Source organism: Setaria italica, chromosome II (genome assembly GCF_000263155.2).
Source record: "Setaria italica strain Yugu1 chromosome II, Setaria_italica_v2.0, whole genome shotgun sequence".
Lineage (NCBI taxonomy): Eukaryota > Viridiplantae > Streptophyta > Magnoliopsida > Poales > Poaceae > Setaria > Setaria italica.
Genome location: NC_028451.1, coordinates 37,014,869 through 37,021,758, shown reverse-complemented (window position 1 = coordinate 37,021,758; position 6,890 = coordinate 37,014,869). Strand labels below are relative to the sequence as shown.

General features: G+C 47.2%; 1 pseudogene; it reads right to left on the bottom strand.

The window, feature by feature from the left end:
* Positions 1 to 806: 806 nt before the first annotated feature.
* LOC101758335 lies at positions 807 to 5,691 on the bottom strand (annotated as a pseudogene).
* Positions 5,692 to 6,890: the final 1,199 nt, after the last annotated feature.

The window sequence follows — 6,890 nt, the reverse complement described above, 5'->3', positions numbered from 1 at the left end:
TTTCAGGAAACTGAACCGGCATATATTGAGATTGATGAAGTAAAAAAAAAACCTAGGACAAGGTTTTCGTTGACTGAACTTGAGATGACGAAGTCACCAAAGAACATAGAACAATGTTGTTGTTGACTCATTAAATAAACTCACCTTTTTAGTCCGCTTGTTCAGCGACTATAATAATGAAGTGTATTATTCAGGCAATTAGTAAGGCTATACGTCCGACCGTGGCATTCTACATGCGTGCGACACATGGTGACTGGTCAGTGCAGTGATCACTCAGAGAGTCAGCGCGCTCCAATGATCACACCGTGTGGGCCCAATCAACAAAAGTTTTCGTCAGGTTTGCATGGAGTTTAATGTTGGTGTAAGACACAGGGTCAGGCGCATAGGCATTTCCTTAAAGAATATGTTGTATCATGACCAACAGTCACAAGCACTAAATCATAGCATCCACCATAGTTTCACGAAAACGTGGACAAAGAAACGCAAAAAAATTTGTGTCATATATGATTCAACATCAACAACAACACCGTCCACCATTGCCTCAAAGGGTGAGATTGGAAGGAGCCATGCTTTACCACCAACGCACGGGTGTCCGGAAGCGCCATTGAATCATTTAGCATGGGGTTTAAGCACTATGCATGGTTACAAGGCAAGTGTTGGGAGCAACATGAACAAACGACTCTGAACCAGCACGGTAATTCTATATAGTATATAGTACTTGTACATTCAAAAACGAACAGGGTGCTTGATATAATAACACCAAAGACAACAAGCTGCATAGACATAAGATGGCAACAGCCTAATGCTCAACCTGGAGTTCTTTTTCAACTTTTCACTTAAAGAACATAAATCTAAACCAATTTTGTTAATACATAGTTGTGACCAGCGGATAATAGTCATCACAGGAGTGAATGAATCCTGTCGGAAGGTAGAGGCTGGTAATCATTCTCTGCTAGGGAAGCTGCTATATGATGCTTGATTGTGTACAGAACTGACAGTGCCCAGCCCTGCACTTGGTCTCCACCGGGACCCAAAGGCATACTATGGCTGATCAGCACGTCTACGGGCCGGGCATCCTGATTGGGAATGTTACTGTTTTGCACATTTGCACCTATAGCATGATAAATGTCATGAGGCTCCCCATCCTCAGTTGTGTATGATGCAGCAATGGAAGATGCAATTGACAAAGCCCTCGGCTAAGCCCTTCTGGTTGTTGGAGGGAATGGACTGCTTCGGGTGGCGGGAGGGGCTGTCTCCTGAACAACCTGACCTCTCAGACCATGACCATGGCCTACAGATGTAACAGCTGGTGATGACCCTAATGGCGCAACAGAACTGCTCCTGCTTCGGGTCGTGGACCTGCATTATCCGTAAACTGAAACACTTAGCAAGAAAAACGATAGAGAAGACACTTAACAGTAAATTTCGGCATAGTTCACCACAGTATAGTAGATTTATACCATGTTTCCTCTAAACCAGTGTGATTGTCTAGTTAGGACTGATAGCCAACAACATGAACAAATGCATATTGATAAATGCTGATTAATAATACCTTCAAGTTTTTTATCATAGCAATGTGCAAAATATCACAAATCTTAAGAACACCATGCGAGTTAACAAATCTAGAAATTAAACACGCCACTAAGTTAAAAAATTCTAATAGAAGTAAATATTAAATGATGGATTAGATAATAATGAGAGTGCATACTGTGTCGAACGTCGCTGATTGTTACCATCATATCTTGGTACATCAAAGCCAAATGGGGTTGTGAGACGATTGGCAGGATCCACCATTGGAAGAATACCTATGTTGTGCTGCTCTATCTCAGAGTTTCTTGGCTCTGTTCCATCAAAAACTTGAACATTGCTTAACTCAGCAGTTTGATCACCTTCCAGACCAGCTGTACAATGATAAAATGGCTTGGTTTCAGAATTTAATTAGTTTTCAACCATTTAGTTTTTCATATGAGCGAAATATTATTATTGTAAAAAAATTGATCAGTCAAGGGGTAATACTAATACACTTACAGGAAATTGGTTCTAGCCGCCGGTTCCTGCAACAAGAAAGAGATTCAAATTTAAAAACTGGTGACTTTAAACCTAAATTATTCAAAGCTGTATATATCCTTAAATGTGATACTTGAATGAAACATTAAGGTAAGAAATTACTTATGATTACAAAGGTATAGAAGAAATCCTTACTGAAACAAATAATCCAGTGGTGCAGACCCATCAAAGGGAGATTGCCCCCAACTAAATCAAGTGAGGGAACATATGTCAAAAACATAGAATCAGATAACAGCTGGTTTTTTTAATATGCTGAATTTAAAAATCTAAAATTGTGAAAATGTATTTTCTTTAACTGTGTGCTAAATCCATGTCCCTTTCCCATAATATAAGACGGAGATATGTATATATGACAACTCAAATAGTGGATATTGTGTTCATAAGAACATAAGAAGAATTAAATATATTTGCCTTTTCGACATAAACACCCATCTCAACCAATTTTAATCCCGGTGAATGTGTGCATCTGACTTGCAGTAGCAAAAAAAATGATCTACCAAACTTTTTTACACAACAATTATGAACTTCATCCCCAAACTTTGAATAACAGTGGCCTAAATAATAATAGACTGACGCTTTCCTATTTAGGTTCTGGCGGGGCTAGCTACAGGGCAGAAGGTTAAACTTTGCCGTGCAAATATTCATTACATTAACAGGCTAATCTGAGGAGAAAATAAATTGACAGATAAATTCCATTGTGTCGTCATAGACAAGAATTAATTACCAAGCACTCACTTACAAAGTCAGCGAGAGCAATTCTTGCCCAAGGAGAATCAGTAGATGGCTGGAGTACATTTGGATTCAACCAGTTGCCGTCCTCAATATTCCGACAATTTGGGCATTGCATTAACCCTCTTGCATTAAATGCCGATCCAATGCAGTCTAGTAAACATAAAGATAGACAGGTCCACATTAGATTAGCAAAACTGCATGTAACCGAAGCTTGCATGTATATGTGCACAAGAAGTCTACATGTCATGCACAAGTGAAATTTACGGGTTCATATATTTGGGTTGCTAAAAGTATTGCATAGACAGTACTCCTACAACCTACTGTAGATCCATATTATCATAAAAATATTTTATATTCAGTCATAACTCGTTCTTAAGTTTCCACCTCTCATTCGAAGATATCTATGAGGAATTGAATGATGTACGCTGTGCCAGGTGACAGTGAAAATGAACCAGCAAGCTAGGGCTCGGTCTTTCAAAAAAAAGAGTCAACCAAATCTTTCTGATTTCCAACAATTAAATCTCCAATCGACAGTCCACATCGATCTATGTTATATATAATGAACCTGACCAACAAGGGCCAAGCCAGAAGTATATGAATCATTAGAGGGGCTAAACTTGAATTTTTTTTCGAGTGATTTGTATGGCAAAAAAATGTGCCCACATGGTGGGTGCGTCTAGAATAGGAACTGCATGCCCCACTTTGAACCCGTTCTGGTTTCATCCCTGCCTAACCCTAATCCTTCTCCTCTTCACTCCTCCATCGTTACCTCCTCACTCTGTCTTCTCACCAGTGCGCATGGCGCATATACTCCACCTCTCCTTTATCGCCTATGGCATGCCCACGAGCTCCTCCGCTATCTCCACCACCACCCTGACCAGCTTTGGCAGCATGACCACCCCCCGTGACCACACCCGCACTAATCTGACCACTGTCTGCTGCGAGCAACTGCCGTACGTCCACCACCATTGCAGCGGGCAGCGCCCCCACCGCTGCTGTTCTGCCTGTTGACCGCTGAGACCCTCCCTCTACAGCTAGCAGCCACCAAATCCCAAACCACACAACCCCAAACACTAACCCGAATACTACTACTAACATGCAGTGGCGGACCTAGGCGTCGGATGGAGCCTGGGGAAAGCTCAGGGTGCTCTGAGGTTGTGACTACAAAAGGATGATTTGGACGGGCGGCAAAACATAGTCTCTCCTTTGTGATATTTCTAAAATCCCAGGCATGCGCCAGGGCTCGTCGGGCCCTGGCACTGCTGGGGAATCCACCTTCGGTTCCAAACCCTTCTTTAGTATCAGTTGCACAACCGATACTGCTATATCGGTACTAAAGGGGATCCTTTAGTACCAGGTCAAATAATCGGTACTAATGGAGTATTAAAAAATTAAAAAAAGAAATCCGCCGACCGAAGCCCCGGTCGCACCCCGCCACCGTCTGCTCGAGCGCCGAAGTCCTGGCCGCACAGCACCTAAGCCCCGCACCGAAGAGAGAGAGCCACCCTTCCGACTCGTCACCGCCAGCTGCCCTTCCGACTCATCGGCCGAGCTTAGTCCCGGCCCTCGTCCCCGCCACCTCGCCTCCCCCGTGACCCCTTGCTGGCCCCTTGCCCGGCTGGCTGCCCTTGCGACGCGCTCCACAAGCCCCCTTGCCCAAAGAGAAAGAGGTGAGGCCACGCACCTCATCCTGCCACGCCGCCACCCCTTAGATCCTGCTGCCCCCGCCGCGCCTCCACGCTCTCCCACCATGCCGGCCTGCAGATCCCACTGCTCCATGCACCATTGCCCATCACTCTGCCTCTGCGCTCCTCCACCACCGTGCTGTCACCTCACCTCGCCCCGCCACCACTCCTCACCGGCGTCGCAGTGAGGGTCGCGCGGAGGGGAGAGGGGAGGGGCAGCCATGAGGGAAGTGGAGGGGCGCATCTGGAGGAATGGAGGAAGAGAAGCGAGGTCGCCGTGAGGGGAGAAGGGAGAGAGGAGGACCGTTCGGGAGAGAGAGGGAGGCGTGTGGATAAGACGGTGAGGAGTGGACGCGTGCGGTGGACTTCAATCCAATGAAGTCCAAATTAGTACCGGGTGGAGGCTTCACCCGGTACTAAAGGTTGCACATTAGTACAAGTGGCCGATAGCCGTCCAAAATGCAACCGGTATTGAGCCTCGAGATAAATGTTCAGTTTTCCAATAGTGTGGGTCCGCCCCTGCTAACATGGTTGTTGCCAGAGATGAAGGAACTTGCTGGAAATAGCCTCCTGCTTAAAGTATGAAAATTCAATAAATTCACATCTCAAAAATCTGTCGTCCGATGTGTAGCAAAATTCTTCCACACACACACAAAAAAACTAGCGCTGTGTGCAAGCTTTACCTGAAATACGAACTAAACAGCAGTCGTTTAAAGTTTTTTAGGATTGTGATCATCCAATCGAGATCTATCATCTATCCAACCTAAAACCATGATGCTAACACTAAGCAGCAGTGCCCACAGAAACCTGACCTAAAAGGCATACGATATACTAGCAATCAGCACCCGTAGCTACAGCTACCCCAAGGAGCTCAGATCCACCCGTAGCTGCACCTGCACGCAGGTTGCCCGGCCGCGGGAACTCAAAATTCCCAGCAGAAGCACGGACTAATCGACCATAAAAAAGCTCCCGATTTGGCTCGCAGATCAGATCAAGCCCGCGGACGATCGATGCGAGGATCCAATCAGGAAGTCGAAATGGGAGCGAGAAGGGATCGAGAGAGAAGGGCGCCTGGCTGACCTAGGTGGAACTTGTGGCCGCACAGCAGCAACGCGACGGACCTCGCGCCGTCGTGCTCGTGCGCCACCACCGGGTCCAGGCAGATCGTGCACGTCGGCGGCTCCGGCGGCGTGGCGTCCAGGTCCATGTTCGTCGCCTCTCTGCCAAGCCCTAGGCTGCCCGAGGAGGACGATTTGTGCACGCCTGGCTTCAGTGGTAGGTGGACTGGTGGAGCCGTCAGGTCAGTGAGTGAGATAAGGAGGGGATCGCCGGATCGGCACGCCGCCCACGGTTTACTTGCATGGGCTCGACTACCCAGTGATTAGGCCCATTTTTTTTATTATCAAGGGGCCACAAATGCCACGGACTCGATACGAAAACAGAGCTGGGCCTAATTGCATGCGGACCTGGCAGACCGTCGGTCGTCGCCGGAAGTCCGACGATCGGAACGGCGAGCTCATTTTCTCATGAGCTGGAGCAGGAATGGCCGCCGCCCACCTCGTCGCCGTTTGGAGTTCCAGCTCGATCACGCTGCAGACGATGGGTTAATGCACGCCGAGACCTCCACGCACCAACCAAACCATTCATCCCTACTTCAAGTCTTCAACCCTCGACGACGCTCTGAATAATCCTCAGAATCCAATTCCTCAAAGCGAGCCCTGCACACAGAACTGCGGCAATGGCAGGCTGGTCGTCGCTCCCGGCGGACCTCGTCAACAGCGTCGCCGACAACCTCCTTGCCGACGACGACCTCGACTACTACATGAACTTCCGCACCTTGTGCCATAGCTGGCACTCCTCCACCGCCATACTGTGTCTTCTGGCTCGACTACCACTCCCTTGGGTCCCGGCATAGTACTACGTACACATAATGCAGGATGATCATGAACTTAGCTAATGCTGATCTTCTGAGGATGGTGTGATAAGAAGTCTCAAAATCCGCCACCTCGAACTGGGTGTACTCTGTCCGGTAGTGCTCCTTGGTCCCAAATGTAACTGGTAGGACTAACTGTCCAAGAGGTATAGCCGCGTTGCCTTGGACGATCCCATAGAAGGGAGAGCTCGTCGGGGTGAGCATCTCCGTGATGTTGAGGCCCATCTTATTCAAAGACTTGGTGAACAGAATGTTGAGGCCGCTGCCGCCGTCGATGAGTACCTCGGTGAGCTTGGAGCCAGCAACAACCGGGTCCAAGATGAGAGGAAATTTGTTGGAGGTATGCCCTAGAGGCAATCATAGAGATGATGATATTCCATTTGTATCCATGATTTGTATGTTGTGTTCATTGAAGGCTACTTGAATTGATTTGCAATTATGTGAATTGTATATGAAACTCTTTACTTGTATGG